This window comes from Erinaceus europaeus, chromosome 1 (assembly GCF_950295315.1).
Source record: "Erinaceus europaeus chromosome 1, mEriEur2.1, whole genome shotgun sequence".
Taxonomy (NCBI): domain Eukaryota; kingdom Metazoa; phylum Chordata; class Mammalia; order Eulipotyphla; family Erinaceidae; genus Erinaceus; species Erinaceus europaeus.
In genome coordinates this window covers 47,473,513-47,490,953 of record NC_080162.1, presented here as the reverse complement: position 1 = coordinate 47,490,953, position 17,441 = coordinate 47,473,513, and positions in this window count along the sequence as shown.

Sequence of the window (17,441 nt, the reverse complement as noted above, 5' to 3'; positions counted from 1 at the left end):
GCTTGATGCGGGTGCGGGAGCAGGTGTCCGCTGTGCCCCCCCAAACACCCCCCAGCATTGCAGGTGGTGGAGGGAGAAGAGGCCCTCATACAAGCCCTGGAACCGGCCTGGCTGGTCGGACACCTGGCCCTGCCACTTCTTGTCAGGAACCATCACAGGCCTGAACCAGGCTCTGGGTGGGGGTGGGGGAAGGAGAGAAGAGGGGGTGTGCAGGGTGAGGGAGGGATACCAAGGGACAGAGGGACTTGGAATTCCAGTCTTGCTCTCCAGGCTGGGGACACGAGGTCAGTGGCATCACTTCCATAGACTTCAATTTCCTCATCCACAGAATGGGCTGAGACACCTGTGTGTGTAGAGCTGGAGTCCCTTGATCTTCCCAGCACAATTGAGACATGGGGCCTGGGAGCTCTGAGAAATGTTTTTGTTTGTTTGTTTTTTCAAATTGCCACCAGGGTTATCACTGAGATTTGGTGCCTGCATAACAAATCCACCATTCCTAGTGGCCATTTTGTTTTTCCTTCTTTCTTTCTTTCTTTCTTGGATACAGAGAGAAATGGAAAACAGAGAAAGAAGGAGGGGGTCGGGCAGTAGCGCGGCAAGTTAAGTGCACATGGCGCAAAGCACAAGCCCGGCTTAAGGATCCTGGTTTGAGCCCCTGGCTTCCCACCTGCAGGGGAGTCGCTTCACAAGTGGTGAAGCAGGTCTGCAGGTGTCTATGTTTCTCTCCCCCTCTCTGTCTTCCCCTCCTCTCTCCATTTCTTTTTTTTTTTTTTAATATTTATTTTATTTATTCCCTTTTGCTGCCCTTGTTTTATTGTTGTAGTTATTATTGTTGTTGTCGTTGTTGGATAGGACAGAGAGAAATGGAGAGAGGAGGGGAAGACAGAGAGGGGAAGAGAAAGATAGACACCTGCAGACCTGCTTCACCGCCTGTGAAGCGACTCCCCTGCAGGTGGGGAGCCGGGTGTTCGAACCGGGATCCTTATGCCGGTCCTTGTGCTTTGCGCCACCTGTGCTTAACCCGCTGCGCTACAGCCCAACTCCCTCCTCTCTCCATTTCTCTCTGTCCTATTCAACAACAACAACTTCAATGGCAGCAATAACAATAACGACAACAACAACTGCAGCAAAATGGGAAAAATGGCCTCCAGGAGCAGTGGATTCATGGTGCAGGGAGTCCCAGCCATAACCCAGGAGGCAAAAGAGTTAAATAATAATAATAATAAGGAAAACAGAGAAGGACATAGAAGCAGAGAGAAGGTCAGATCCCTGAAGACCTGCTTCACCACTTGTGACTATTCTCCCATATAGGTGGGGATTGGAGGCTTGAACTTAGGCTGTTGAGGATGGTGATATATGCAACCCAACCAAGTGCGCTACTGCCCATATCCTTGAAGAATGCTTTGGGGAGCTCAGGCTGCCCACATGCCAGAGAGGGGAGCTTGTGTTTATTTATATAAGAAACAATTACTGAGCACCAACTGTATGACAGAACTAAGTTAGTTACTGGGAACAAGGACTGATGGTGGGGCACAGATGAGGTCCCTGTCCTGGTAAGAAGGCATAAAACCCTCTGGAGAAAGAGTGAGCCAGAAAATTCCCAGCAGTGATATAGACTGTGAAGAATTAACTTGTGGCTGTACTGGGGGCTGACTGGAAGGGAGGTCAGGAAAGTATAAGGAGGTGACAGGCAGCCCAAGCCACAGGAAGAGCTGGGCGTGGGGCCTCCAGGCTCTGCACAGCAAGGGTAAAGGCCTGAGGTGGAACCCGCTTGCTCTGCCTCTGCAGACCAGCACGGAGCCCTTTCCTGAGGAGATATGGCCAGAGGGGACCTGCCTGCCCTGTTCTCAGGGACCGAGGCCAAGGGGCAGGGCAGGGGCCAGGCTAGAGGAAATGGGGCCAAGACCCCAGCCCTCAGCAGAGTCTCCTAGAACAGCTAATATCCCAAGTGCCGGTGACAAGACCCAGTCCTGGGTGGCAGGGGGTGGGGACCGGGGCCTCCATAAACAGCCACTGCTCATAAAGCTGATCAAAGCAGCAGGCCTGGCCTGGCCACTTCCTGCAGGGCCCAGAGCCGCCAGCTTGTAGGAAGGGGCCTCACAGCCTCAGGGACTTGCTTGGGGGGGGGGGGGTCTCTGTGTGGTCAGGGGCAGGGCCCAAGGCTGCCCCAGAATCAGTCTCCCTCAGGCAGGGAGGTAGAGAGGTGACTGGAGGCTTTGGAGGGCCTGCCTCATTCTGCAACTGTGACAAGAGCTGGACCTCTGGAACTGCAGATCTAGGGGTTCCAATCCAAGTCCTGCCTTGAAGTAACCATGGGCAGTGACCCGCTCCTTCTCCAAGACTCTTCTCAAGTCTAAGATAAAGCTAGTGAGAGTACCTATTTCTTTTTTTATTCATAAATTTTTAAAATACTTATCTATTCCTTTTTGTTGCCCTTGTTTTATTGTTGTAGTTATTGTTGTTATTATTGATGTCGTCATTGTTGGATTGTTGGATAGGACAGAGAAATGGAGAGAGGAGGGGAAGACAAAGAGGGGGAGAAAAAGATAGACACCTGCACACCAGCTTCACCTCTTGTGAGGTGACCCCCCTGCAGGTGGGGAGCTGGGGGCTCAAACCAGGATCCTTAAGCCGGTCCTTGTGCTTTGCACCATATATGCTTAACCTGCTGAGCTACCGCCCGACTCCCAAGAGTATCTATTTCAACATCCTTAGACCATGGTGATATTTCTTTCTTTCTCTCTTTCTCTTTCTCTTTCTCTCTCTCTCTCTCCCTATCTCTTTCTTTCTTTCTTTCTTTCTTTCTTTCTTTCTTTCTTTCTTTCCCTTAATAGGACAGAGGGGAGTGGGAAGTAGAGAGGGAGAAAGCCATCTGTAGCACTGTTTCACCACTAGTGAAGCTTCCTCCCTGCAGGTGGGGAACAGGGGCTTGAACCCAGGTCCCTGCACATGGTAATGTACGCACTCTATGTGGTGCATCATGGCCTGACCCCTATACATATATTAAAAATTAAATTATGAATGAGAGAGAGAGAAAGCATCAGAGTATCAGTCTGGCACACTCAATGCTGAGGCTCAAACCCGGGACCTCATGCTTTGAAGTCCACTGTTCTAGCTGCGACACTACCTCTAAGGCTACCATGGGCTTAATTTACATAATTTCTACATAGAGTTGATCACATATCTACTGACAAAGGGAACAATCCTCTGGCACTGGGGGAGAAGCTGTGTCCCAGCAGCAGGGCTGGCTGAGGTATAGAGCCCATGGTGAGGGTTGAGGGAGGGTTAGGGCTCCCTCTGGGAAAGGGGGATCCCAGGGGAAGGCTTCCTGGTGAGCAGAGGCTGTCTGGGTCACAGCCCAAGGCCCTGAGTGAAGCCACAATGTTTCCCAGGCCTCAGGGCCTCCTGGGACCTGACCTACCTGGGATCTCAACCTGGATCTCTTTGAGCTTCTATTTCTTTCTTTCTTTTTTATTATTATCCCAATTTCAGAGAAGAGCAAATAATTTGAGATGGGGAAAGAGATGTGGCCTGAGGAAGACAATTATTGTGAGTCCTCTATCTAATTAGAAACCTTCATAGTTAGACCCTGTAATTGCCTCACTCAGCTCTGCAATGTTCCCAGGGGCTGGCACAGTCTAGGAATCAGTTGTGTATGTGCAGGTGGATGGCACTGGCCTTGGACTCAGGAGGCCTTTCCTAAATCAGACTCACAACATAGAAGGCTATGCTTTCACCTTCTTTTTTTTTTGGTTTTCTTGTTTTTTATTTATAAAAATGAAACATTGACAAAACTATAGGATAAGAGGGGTACAGCTTTGCACAATTCCCACCACTTGAGCTTCTATTTCTTCAAGTACTAAACTGGATACAAATCCATCCCAGGGGAGTCAGGCAGTAGTGCAGCAGGTTAAATGCAGGTGGCACAAAGTGCAACGACCGGTGTAAGGATGCTGGTTCGGGCCTCGGCTCCCCACCTGCAGGGGAGTCACTTCACAAGCGATGAAGCAGGTCTGCAGGTGTCTATCTTTCTCTCCCCATCTCTGTCTTCCCCTTCTCTCTACATTTCTCTCTGTCCTCTCCAACAGTGACGACATCAATAACAACAGCAATAATAACTACAACAATAAAACAACAAGGGCAACAAAAGGGAATAAAAAAAAAATCCATCCCAGGAGTATCTGAGGATAAAAACAGATCCCAATTCTACCAAATTTCCTCACTGCCCCTGCTGCCTGCCTGCCTGCTTCAGTCCCCTCTGGCTTAGACCAGAGCAGAGGCCTCCTCCCTGCTCCCTTACCACTCCCTCCCTTTTAATTTTTTTTAATCTAAAATTTATTATCTTTATTTATTGGATGGGACAGCCAGAAATCAAGAGAGTAAGAGGAGAGAGAGAGGGGAGAGATAACGAGAGTCACCTGCAGCCCCGAACTGTCCCTGCGGCTACAGACAGACTATGACCCACATAGTCAACGACTGCCACCTCTCCAGATTCAAAGGAGGTCTCAAAACTTTACATCAGGCTCAACCTGACGCTGTTGACTGGCTACGGAAGAAGGGCAAATGCTAGAAGAAGAAGAACCTGCAGCCCTGCTTCACCACTTGCAAAGTTGTCCCCCTGCAGGTGGGGACCAGGGTCCTGAACCTGAGTCCCTGCATATTGTAATATGTGCGCTCAACCAGGTGTGCCAACAACCAGCCCCCACCTTTCCCTTTCTCATCCCTCCTTCCTCCCCGTCCAGTGCAGACTGGGCTAAAGAATGTAAGTTAGACATCCTCCTCCAGGCTCCTGACTCACAGAGAAAGTCCGCAAACCCTCTGTAGCCCAAGGTCCCTGGAGGCCTCCTTCCCTTTTCACACCTCCCTCTTTCCCTGCTTTTCCTACCTTTTAATACACTGTATAGAACACAGGCTCATCTTATGTGTCTCCCCCAAGAGTGAGTGTCAGCTCCATGAGGGCAGGGGGCCTGGGTTTGTGTTTGGTGCTCCCTTCCCAGCTGTGTCCCCATTAATCCCTTTGAAATCTCTAGGTGCCCAGTAACCACGTGAGGGTGACAGTACTGCTCCTCAGGGGCCTGCACTGTGAATGCTCTCTCTGTTCCTGAGAGTGAGTGAAGCTCAACAAGGTGGGGAGTTGGTGAGACAGCTGGGAGGAAGTTGGGCAGAGTCAGGGGTGGGGTTAAAGCACCAGCATCTGTAACCAAAAGAGTCAAGACAGGCACTGTTCTGGGCACTGGAATAGACTTGGAAGAATAAAGCTGGCAGCCCAGGAGTTGGCGCATGGGTAGAGTGCCTGACTAACAGGCATGAGGTTTTGAGATCAATCTCTGATCAGTAATGCTTAGTCTCTCTCTTTTTCTCTCTCTTTCCCTCTCTCTCATTAATGAGTGAAGAATTATTTTTTAAAAAATATTTATTTATTCCCTTTTGTTGCCCCGGTTGTCTTCTTGTTGTAGTTGTTGTTGATGTCGTTGTTGTTGGATAGGACAGAGAGAAATGGAGAGAGGAGGGGAAGACAGAGAGGGGGAGAGAAAGATAGACACTTGCAAACCTGCTTCACTGCCTGTGAAGCGATTCCTCTGCAGGTGGGAAGCCGGGGGCTCGAACTGGGATCCTTATGCCGGTCCTTGCGCTTTGCGCCTCGTGCGCTTAACCCGCTGTGCTACCACCTGACTCCCAGAATTACTTTTTAATAGTGGTTATGAGACTGCCTTTTACTCCTGAGGCTTTGAGGTCCCAGGTTCATTTCTCAGCACCACCATAAGCCAGAGCTGAGCAGTGCTCTGACAGAATTAAATCAGATTCATAGTAGGTGCTTTCGATGAGTTAGCTTTCAGAATAATCAGCAGAAGTCTGTGGTGAGGGGGCTCTTGTGCCCATTTTACAGATGAGGAAACTGAGGCTCAGAAGATTACATTATAGATCTAAGTAACAATAGCAGCTATGACAACTACTCCAGTTACTGTGCTGTGCTCTGGGCCCTGATGTTACAACTGGTATCTCTTGCCCTTTGCATACCTTCTATCACATTTCACAGCAAAGCAGAACAGCTTCTGAGGAGTGTGGGAACCTAGTGCCTATTGTAAGACAGAGAGAGCCTGCGGCCATTTCCCTGGTTCTTCTGTCCAGGGCACACCTGACTCCAGGAAGCAACGGGTCCTAGTGCTGAGCCTGGTGCACAGAGCTGGGCATCTTTATTTTCTAAAGTTTCCTCGGGGTCTGGGATCCATGCTGCCCTCAGGCTGGAGGTAGGAGGTGACTTCCCTTCACATCATGGACCCCTGCTCCTCCAACAAGAGGGCCTGGAGACATGGTGGCAACTCTGCCATTCAGCCTAGAGCAGGTTGCTGGACCTCTCTCTGCAGCAGCGTCAGCTGATCCTGTGGGCTCCCAGCTTGCTGAGAAGGCTCTGGGCTGGAACCTGGGGGCTGCAGGCTGGGGAGAGGAGGGGACCACCCAAAGAAGGCCTGGTGCCTGGAGCACCTTCTTCTTGCCCATGAAGAGAATAGTCACCCCAGCGCCATACACACACACCCTAGGCCTGCTCTTCCACCCCTCCCTGTCCCAAGAGGCGGGGGTCCAGTCCCATCCACCCATCCCTCTGGACCTTATTCTGACTTGCCCTTCTCACCAGGAAGGAGAAGCGAACCACTGGGAGGCCTCATCATCCAGGAGGCCTCATTCACAGGATCCACTCTCCCTTCTCCTACTGCCACCTAATGCTAGGAAACCAAGGTCTCCTCTAAGAGGCACAGGGCTCCTTCCAAAGGCCACCTTCCCCAGCATGCCTTAGCTTGGGGGTAGTAATGCCTTACCGATAGACAATGTAGTCAGTCCCATTTTACATCAGAGAGAGCAGGGTATCATAGAGGGACATCCACCTGCCTGGGGTCACACAGCCAGAAGGTGGCAGAACTCGGTGTGGCCCAGGGCCTGTGACCATAGAGGGGGAGACTGAAGTCCAGAAGAGAGGATGGCCCTTAATCACACAGGCCCAGTCAGAGCCCTGACCCTCAGCAGCCGAGGCTGGGCTACTGCGGAAAGCACTGGAATCCTAGGCACAGACTTCCCACGGCCTGGGGGGTGGAGGTGGGGGGCTGGCATTTCCTGTTTGTTTGGGCAAGACCCAGGGCATGACCTGAATGGGGAGATGTGAGGACACTTCCCATGGCCCCTCCCTGATCTCAGGAAACAGTACAGACCTGGGTCCAGGCCCCAGGCAACCTCCAGGACACAGTGAGGGGCAGAAGCTGGGAGTTTATGTCAGGGTTCCCAGCCTGCTCCCTTGCCTGTGTGCCCTGGATCCTGTCCCTCCCACCACATTCTGCAGTCTCCGTCCACGCTATTTCAGTGGTCACACTCAGCCAAAATCCCAGTCCCTCAGGGAGCAGAGCCTGTAACCTTGAACCCCTGGTTATCCCTCAGCCTGCTTCCTTTTCTGTCAGATGGCATCATCGTGAGAATGAATTGAGAAATGCCAGCTCAGCATTGGGGGAACCCCTCCACCCCAAGAAGGGACTCCTCTGACCTGGCCTGTGGCTGCCTCGATAAATGGGAGCTGAAAACCTGGAGGTCAGAGGACACACTGAAGACACAATTGACTGAAGCCTCCCACTGCCTTTTCTCATGGCCAGTTACGGGCAGCCAAGGAGGCACGTTGCAGTGTGTAACACCCTGAGCTCAAAGCTGGGGCTGGACTTGTCAGATAGCTCACTGGGTAGGACACAGGCTTTCTCATGCATGTGGCCCAGGCTCGAACCCCCGAACTGCAAAATGGCATTGGGGAGGCTCCAGTGCTGTGGTGTCTCTCTTTCTCTATTGGATGGATGGATGGGTGGATGAAAAAGCAGTGTGAGGGACCGAGCTGTGGTGCACCTGGCAGAGTGTACACATCACTATGTGCAAGGATCCAGCACCAGGTCCTCACCTGCATGGGGGAGGGTTTTTTTTTTTTTTCCATTTTTGTTGCCCTTGTTGCTCTTGTTGTCGTTATTGTTATTGCTGCCATTGATGTTGTTGTTGCTGGATAGGACAGACAGAAATGGAGAGAGGAAGGGAAGACAGAGAAGGGGAGAGAAAGATAGAACCTGCAGACCTGCTTTACTGCCTGTGAAGCAACCCCCCTGCAGATGGGGAGCTGGGGGCTCGAACCGGGGTCTTTACGCCAGTCCTTCTGCTTTTTACCATGTGTGCTTAGCCCGCTGCGCTACCCTCAAGGGGGTATGCTTTATAAATGGTGAAGCAGTGCTGCAGGTATCTCTCCTTGTCTCTCCCTCTCTACCTCCCCTGTTCATCTCAATTTCTGCCTGTCTTTACCAAAATAAAAATAAAATTAAGTTTAAAAAAAAGGCCACTGGAGAAATGGTTCAATTGGTAGTTCACTGAACTCACATGCCTGAGGTTTTCAGTTCAATCCCTAGCACCCTGTGTACCAGAGTGTGCTCTGGCTTTGTTCTTTCCTCTCTCTGTCTTATGCAACTCTCCCATATGTAATCAATAAAAAGTAAATCTTAAAAAAAAAAAAAAGGGAGGGGATGGCCACTGAGAACAGTCGATTCATGGTGCAGGCACTAGCAACAACTCTGGTTGCAAAGAAATAAAAGAAAAGAAAGGAAAAGAAGAGGAAAAGCAGGAGGAGAAAGAAAGGAAAAAAAGTAAGAGAAAGGAAGAAAAAAAGAAAGAAGCTCCAGGAGCCGTGCAGTCATGCGTATGTGAGGCTCCAGCCCCGTAGCTGCAGGAAGACCTGAGCAGCCCAACTCCCTCTGAGAAGCTGCTTCTAATTCTGCAAAATGGAGAGAACACTGGCTTGCTGGCAGACTTTAACAGATACTTATTGGGGGGAAGGCTGGACAGTAGCACAGCGGGTTAAGTGCACATAGTGCAAAGTGCAAGGACTGACGTACGGATCCTGGTTAGAGCATCCAGCTCCCCACCTGCAGGGGGGTCACTTCATGGGCTGTGAAGCAGGTCTGCAGGTGTCTTTCTCTCCCCCCCGGTCTTCCCTTCCTCTCTCAATTTCTCTCTGTCTTATCCAACAACAACAATAACAATAATAAAAAACAAAGGCAACAAAAATGGGGAGGGCACTGGATTAGTAGTGCAGGCACCGAGCTCCAGCGATAACCCTGAGGCAAAATAAAATAAAATAAAATTTGATGAGAAAGATACAGAAGACCAGAGCACTACTCAGCTCTGACTTATGGTGGAGCTGGGGATTGAACCTGGGACCTTAGAGCCTCAGGCATGAAAATTCTTTGCATAACCATCATGCTGTCTCCCCAGCCCCTAATGGCAGACTTAATGACTTAATCAAGCATGTAAAGTACTCATGGCAGAAGTTGGCATCAGTGGACCTCTCATTTACAGAAGGCCATCTGCCTGCAAGGGGTGGCTGTGCCCTGCCATCTTGGCTTCCCTGGGGTGCCTTCACAGCTGGGAAGGCCAGAAGTCCAGTGCGGTTCTGGGTGAGTTAGGAGAGCTTGGTGACCCTGAGCTCTGTGTACACAGGACCTACCTGGCTCATTGCAGTCAGCCTCTGCCCTGTTAATGTTTGAAGCCTCTGTCCAAACGCCCCAGCATTTGATCCCACCATGCTGGTCCACTGGTGATGCCCTCCAACCATGCCAACCGCCTTTCTGCTCCTGTGTCCTTGACACCGGTCCCAACCTCACAGCTACTACATCTCCAGGTCTCCCCTTCTGGAACAAAGAGGTTGCTACAGTTGTTAGACTCTAAAATAGAACCTGAGATAGTTTCATATTCATAAATATGAGTAAATGAATGAATTCTGATTTTTATTTAATGTAAACGTCTTATTTATTCGTTTTTCATCAGAGCACTACTCATCTCTGACTTATGGTGGTGCTGAGGCTTGAACATGCAAACTTGGAGCCTCAGGCAAGAAAGTCTTTTTTGTATAACCATTAGGCTAGCTCCCCAACCCCAAGAATCTTAATTTTTTAAAATTAGCCCATGTAATCCATTTACACTGATTTGTTTCAATAGATAGGTTTGGTCTTGTGTCATCTTGGATTCTATTTTCCGTTGACTGACCAAAGCAAAATAAATTCCAGGTTGGTAGGTTGGATATGGGGGCTTCCCCCTTAGCCATACAATGTGGGACAGGCATTCACTGAGCCTGAACCCCTCACTATTGTAATGCTTGGTTCTCCTAGATGACCCAAAGTCCCCTGGGGTTCCCCATCCCTTTCCTCCCCACAGAAAGCGCCAGATTTAAGATTCTAGGGCTGAACCTGAGTTCCTATCCCAACCCCCCCCCCCCCATTAACATGTCCTATGACCTTGACTCACATCCCTGCCTGCACTTCCTCCCGGGTAGAACCCGGGTCTTCACGTTGGCTTCCTACCACAGTGACAGGGCCCAGCATGGTGCCTGGTGTGGAGCAAGCCCGGCTTTTATCAGCACTGCTGTCTCCCACCTCAGTTTCCTTCTATTGTAAAGGAGGCTGCCTGTCATTTCCTTCTATGCACCTCAGGAGTCCCCTCCACATCCCCCCCCCATCAAAGTCTGGAATGGGGAGGACACCCTGCAGGACTGGAATCCAGTCCCCAAAGGCTGGGGTGCGCCTGCCAGCAGCCTGCGGAGGGAGGTGGGGAGGGTGGGCACCCGTGCCCGAGGGGAGCGCGAGGTCAGCGGGCGAGCTCGGCTTCCTGCCCGGCCGCCGGCGCCCTTGCCGGGAACGCGCCTGGTCGGCGGGCGCTGAGCAACCGCTACCGTCACTTCCTCAGGGACCCTTCCCGGCCGGCGGGGAGGGCGAGGTCAGCCCCGACAGTCCCGCTCGGCACTCCAGGGTTTCCTCTTTTGTAACATGCTTCCTTCTCACTCCCATTACTTACCAGCTTCCCAATGGGGCGCAGACTGTGCGCTCGCTCCCTCTGGGATTGCCCAGTGGATGTGCCAGCTGGTCACTGCAGGCCACCCCATGCGCCTCCTCCCTGCGCCCAGCGGCTGCAATGTGTGGAGAGCTGCCTTGGTGAACAGACCCTGCGGAGAACTCGGATCTTTTTCTGCTTCCTTCACAGCTCTGTCCCTTACACCTAGCATATTGCCTGTCACATAGTTGGTGGTGAAATAGCTCACTTGGATAGTGCACAGATATGGCACGCGCTTGATCCAAGTTTGAGCCTGGCTCCCAGCACATCGGAGGAAACTTCAGTGCTGTGGTCTCTATCACTTTCTTTTATTTAAAAAAACAAAACAAAACATGGGGGATGGGGTGGCACAGCTGGTTGAGTGCACATGCTACAGTACAAAAGGACCCAGTTCCAGCCCCCAGTCCTTACCTCCAAGGGGATAGCTTTGCTAGTGGTGAAGCAGGGTTGCTCTCTCTCCCCTTTTCAAAAAAATATTTATTTATTCCCTTTTGTTGCCCTTGTCGTTTTTATTTTATTTTATTTTAATATTTATTTTATTTATTTATTCCCTTTTGTTGCCCTTGTTGTTTTTTTGTTGTTGTAGTTATTATTGTTGTTGTCGTCATTGTTGGATAGGACCGAGAGAAATGGAGAGAGGAGGGGAAGACAGAGAGGAGGAGAGAAAGACAGACACCTGCAGACCTGCTTCACCGCCTTAACCCGTTGCGCTACAGCCCGACTCCCCGTTTTTATTTTATTTTTAAAAATATTTATTTATTTATTCCCTTTTGTTGCCCTTATTGTTTCTTTTTATTGTTGTAGTTACTATTGTTTGGTTTTTTTGGGGAAATTTTATTTATTTATTCATTTATTTTTTTCCACTAGGGTTATCACTGGAGCTCAGTGTCTGCGCTTTGCTAGGAAGTCTTCCCCCTATCCATTTTTTTTAAATTTATTTTTTATTTAAGAAAGGATAAATTAACAAATCCATAGGGTAGGAGGGGTACAACTCCACACAATTCCCACCACCCAATCTCCATAGCCCACCCTGTAGTTACTATTGTTGTCATCGTTGTCAGGACAGAGAGAAATGGAGAGAGGAGGGGAAGACAGAGAGGGGGAGAGAAGGATAGACACCTGCGGGCCTGCTTCACCACCTGTGAAGCGACTCTCTTGCAGGTGGGGAGCCTTGAAGTAGGATCCTTAAGCGGGTCCTTGCGCTTTGCGCCACATGTACTTAACCCGCTTTGCCACCGTCCAGCTCCCAATCTCTCCCATTCTATCTCCTTCTCCCCTCTCAGTTTCTGTCTATCCAATAAATAAGTAAAAATAAAATAATAATAATAATAATAATAATAGATTCATGAGTGGGGAAGCAGTGCTGCAGGTGTTTTTCTGTCTCTCTCTCTTTCTATATCCCCCTTCCTCTTGATTTCTGGATAGCTCAATCAAATAAATAAAGATTTTTTAAAAATGGGGTCAGGTAGTAGCGCAGCGGGTAAAGTACACATGGCGTGAAGCTCTAGGATGGCTAAGGATCCTGGTTGGAGGGGCCCCTACCTGCAGGGGGTTGCTTCACAAGCAGCAAAGCAGGTCTGCAGGTGTCTCTTTCTCTCCCTGTCTCTGTCTTCCCCTCCTCTCTCCATTTCTCTCTGTCCTATCCAACAACAATGACATCAATAACAACAACAATAATAACCACATCAACAATAAAACAACAAGGGCAACAAAAAGAAAAAATAGCCTTCAGGAGCAGTGGATTCGTGGTGCAGGCACCAAGCCTCAGCAACAACTCTGGAGGGGAAAAAAAAACATAGGTGAGAAGGTGGCGCACCCGTTGACAGTGCACAGGCTACCATGCACAAGGACCTGGGATCAAGCCCAGGTCCTAACCTGCAGTTAGGAAGCTTCACTAACAGTGAAGGAGTGATGCAGGTGTCACTCTTTCTCCCTTTCTATCTCCCCTCCCCCTCTTGATTTCTCTTTATCTCCACCCAAAATTAATTAATTAGTTAATTAAAAACAAACATTTGTGAAAGGAAGAAGTGGAGAAGGAAAGGAGAAGGTTTTAATCCACATACTCAGTTTTTCAAGCACTCACAGTCTGGGCACAGTGGTAAGGACACTTCTGCCTTCCATGTACTGACTCTGCTCACTGCCAGCAATACATGGTGAAAAGCACAGTAAAGAAAGGTCAGGGGTTGGAGGCACCTGGAGGGCTGCCTGGAGGAGAGATTATCTAGCTGAGGTCAGGGCAGGCCCCAGGTTCCTGATGCCTATGGCTGGCAGACACCCAGCTGTCAGGGCTGTCGTAACTGTGGGCAGCCCAGGTTGCCAAACCCCACCACAGCTGCGTCATTAGAGCTAGGAAGGCCAGGAGGTTGAGGGGGGTCAGAAGAGGCCCCCAATACCCAGCGTGGCTTTAGCCTAGAGTTAGATGGGGCTGAGTCCAAGGCCGGCTCTGTGCCTGCATGTCTCTACATGATACAGGCGACTCCTGACTTGTGAAAATTTCAGGAATGCAGGGCCAGGACATGGCTCCATAGAAGTTCCCTTTACCATATATGAGGTCCAAGGTGGACAGTGCACTGCTTTGCCACATGTCTGACACAGGTTTAAGCTTGGACCCCACCTCTTTTGGAGGAAGTGTCTGTGCTATGTCCTCTTTCATTCTTATTTAAAAAATAATCATGGAGGCAGGAGAGCTAGCGTAATGCTTATTCAGAGAGACCACAACCATGCAAAGTAGTTGTAGAGTGGGCCTTGGTGTCTCTCCTCTCTCTGTCTCACTCAAGACAAGCTCTCTTCAGCGATGCCAGGATCTCGCCAGAGGCTGGCTGTGGAGCAGGGTGGCCAAGGAGCTGGGCCCTAATACTGGTTCATTTGTTTCACTTCCTGTTGGGTTCACCTCCCACTCAGCTCTAAAAGCCAGGGCCCCTGTGTCCCTTGTCCTTTGCTGTCACCCCTGCTCCTGGCACAGGGCCTGGGGACTGGCAGAATGTGCATGTGGTATAGGTAGAGGAGGCTTGGTTTCCTCATCTGTGTGTTGGGTTTTGCAGGCTTCAGGCATAGATAACAAAGTGTCCTTTGCACAGTGGGTGCTTTATAAACCTGTTTTACCCTCCATTAGCTTTCTGAAACCCCACTGTGGTCAGAGCACCCATTTATGTTCACAGGTCCAGGTTCCCTACTGACTCATTCACTCAGTCACTCACACATTCATTTGACGAATTCCTTCTGTAAACCTACTGTGACTTAGGCTCTGGGAATAGACATGAACATCATAGGCAAAAGACTATCTTCTTGTCACTAAGGGGTCATCATCCCCTCTCTCTTTCTCTCTTTTCCCTCTTTTCCAGATAGGAGGCAAGAGAGAGCAAGGGAGAAAGACACAAGGAGAGAGGGTGAGGCATCACAGCTCTGCTTCACCACCTGCGAAGCTTCCCCTTTGCACGGTGCTCCTTTGTGGTGGCCAGGGGCTGGAAGCCAGATCCTCATGTATGGCAGGGACTGCACTCCCCTGGGTGAACTGAGATAGCTCACTGGGGTCTGCTTTGGGTTTTCAAAGGTTCACTACAGCTGCAGGGTGCCACCAGGGCTGGAGGGGGGAGGCTAAAGGCAGGAAAAACAGAGTTGGTGGGGGAGGGGGCTAGAGTTCTACCTGTAAATCAGAGAGTGGGCACAGGTTTGAGCAAACAGAGGAGCTAACAATCCCCACACCACCACCACACCCCATGTGCTGGGCAGGGTGTGGGTTTCCCTAGAAATGAGGCTGGGACACAGCAACTTGGGCTTCCTCTGCCTTGCCAGGGACTGAACAGGCATCAATAGCACCTTTAGCACAGAAGATAGTTGGGATCAATCCACATTTCTACAATGTCTAATGCTAATAAGAATGGGACACAGTCTTTCGGTGGTGTGTATGGCCTTTATGTACACTCCTATTAATTTGTAGTCATATAAATCACTATTAAAAAGAAAAAAAAAAGAATGGCAGTGATCAGGGGGTCAGGCAGTGACATGACTGGTTAAGTGCACACATTACCATGCACAAGGACCCAGGCTTGAATCCCTGCTTCCCACCTGCAGGTGAAGCAAATACTACAGGTATCTCTTTACTTTTATTTCTCCCCCCTCTCAAATTCTCTCTGTCCTATCAAATAAAAAAGAAAAAGAAAGAAAAAGTGGGCCACTGGGAGTGCTAGATTTCTCATGCAGGCAGGAAGCCTCAGCAATAACCCTAGTGGCAAGAAAGAAAGAAAGGAAGAAAGAGAGAAAGAAAGAAAAGCAATGAAGGTGCCAGGTAGAGGTGTACTTGGTTGGATGCTTATGTTTCGGCCCCAAGACCTCTAATCATTCGCTTTACTGGATAAAACTGCATCATGCCCGGCTCCACACCAGCGAGCTGGGCTTCTTACCCATTTAAAGTTTGAGAATAGGTTGAGATTGTTTTGGTCCCAAGACCAGATGCATGTTATTATGTGTAAGGACCAGGGCTCAACTCCCTGGTCCCCACCAGAAGAGGGGAATCTTTAGAAGCAGGGAAGCAGCGCTTCAGGTGTCTCTTTTTCACTTTCCCTCTCTCTCTCTTTTAATTTTTTTTTTTTTTTTACTGAACAGAGACAGAGAGAAACTGAGAGGGGTGGGGGAGATAGAGAGGGAGAGAGTCAGAGAGATACCTGCAGACCTGCTTCACCACTCACAAAACTTTTCCCCTGCAGGTGGGGACCAGGGGCTTGAACCTGGGTCGTTGCTCATGGTAATGTGTGTGCTCAACCAAGTGTGCCACCACCTGGCCCCTGTCTATCTACCCTTTTCCTCTTGATTTCTCTCTATATCCAATATAAATAAATAAGAATGGCAGGGCTGGAGAGATAGCATAATGGTTATGCAAGAAGATTTCCATGCCTGAGACAACAAAAGTCCCGGGTTCAATCCCTAACATCACTATAAACCAGAGCTAAGTAGTGCTCTGGGGAAAGGGAAAAAAAATACACACACACACACACACACACACACACACGGCAGTGTTAATATTAACAGCTGCAAAACTTTCTGTAGGGCTCCCTGTGCACTGGACACAGCCCCAAATGCTTCACATGGAAGTGATCCTATTACAGGATCTACTAATCTCATCATCCCACTTTGTCCATGGGGAAACAGGCACCTGCCCAGCGCTGCACAGCAGAGACAGGCAGAGCCGGAATTCAGGTGCCGGCAGTCTGGCTCCCAGCTTCTATCTGGGTACTATCCCTCAGCCACCTCAGGAGTAGGACCCACCCCCCATCACCCCCATGTGGAGCACTGTCCTATTTCTAGAACGGCAGGTACTAGCCCAGGATGGAAACCACCCCTGCTGCATGCCTTGAGGTCTCGGGAAATCCACTGGACTCCCTGCCGGCAGCAGAATATTCTAGAACCTCAGTAAAGTGGGGTGAGGCAGAGGTTTACAGCAGAGTCTGGGAGTCCCACAGCTGGGACCTGAATATCAGCTCTGCCTAGCCTTGTGAAATACTGGGCTGGAGTCTCACCTTTCTGTGCCTTAGTTTCTCCACCTACAAAATGAGGCTAATAAGAATAATACGGAATCCTTCTACTTTTGTGATTAACGAATCAATCCGTGCAATGCATTTAGAACTGTGCTCAGCATGCAGGGAGCCCTGCAGAAGGATTGCTACCTCTGTCAGTACTGCCAGCATCAGGAACGGCTTTTGTAGTGGCAGAAATAACAACTGACTGACTCAAGGCAGAAAAAAGGAAGAGCAGAAGAGGAGGTAAAATCAGCTGCCACTTGCAGGATAAGGCAAGACGACTAGTCTGCTCACCACCTCAGAAAGAAATGTAAAAAGCTGGCCCTGTCGGATCTGTCTGGCGAGAACGTTGAGGACCTGGGATTAGGGGAAGGGCATCGACTTTCCCCTTGATACCCACCCCCCCGTGCTGTGGAGGTGTGTGTGTGGGCATGCATTCCCCTATGCACTTGTATGTGTAGTCAAAAGCAAGCATGCCAGAAGGAAATTGTGGATGAAGCTTCCTTAGGGAAGGCTCCTAATCTGCCCCAGCCACCACCACTACCACCCCACCCCCTTCCTCCTGCTCCACAGCCTGGCCTGTGTGTGGCCCAGTCACAATGCTGCTTCTGGTTTTCAGAGTGCTGGGCCTTGGAGCAGGTCCGAGCTGGAGTGCCCTGTAAGAAAAGAGGCTCCTTAGGGACCCCCAGAACGGCGTCAGCTCTGGTGGCTTGGGGGTGTTGGGGCTGGCGGGGGAGGGGGGGTCCCGGCTGATGAGAACTCCAAATGCTCCCCAGCCTGAGCTGTTAATCGCTTCCAGATTGGCCGGGTCAGGGCCAGGGCCGCCGCCGCCCGGCTCCATAAACAGCCCGTCGCTCCAGATGGCGGCTGGCTCCAGCCTGGCGAGCAGGTTCACAGGGGACTTGGGGGTGGCAGCAGGTGGAGGACCGCCACCCCGCCTCAGTGGGACAGGGAGGTCTTGGCCAGCCAGTCTCAGCTGCTGCTTCTCCACACTGTCCTGACTGGGGACACTGGGACAGCTGGGCTGTAGAAGTT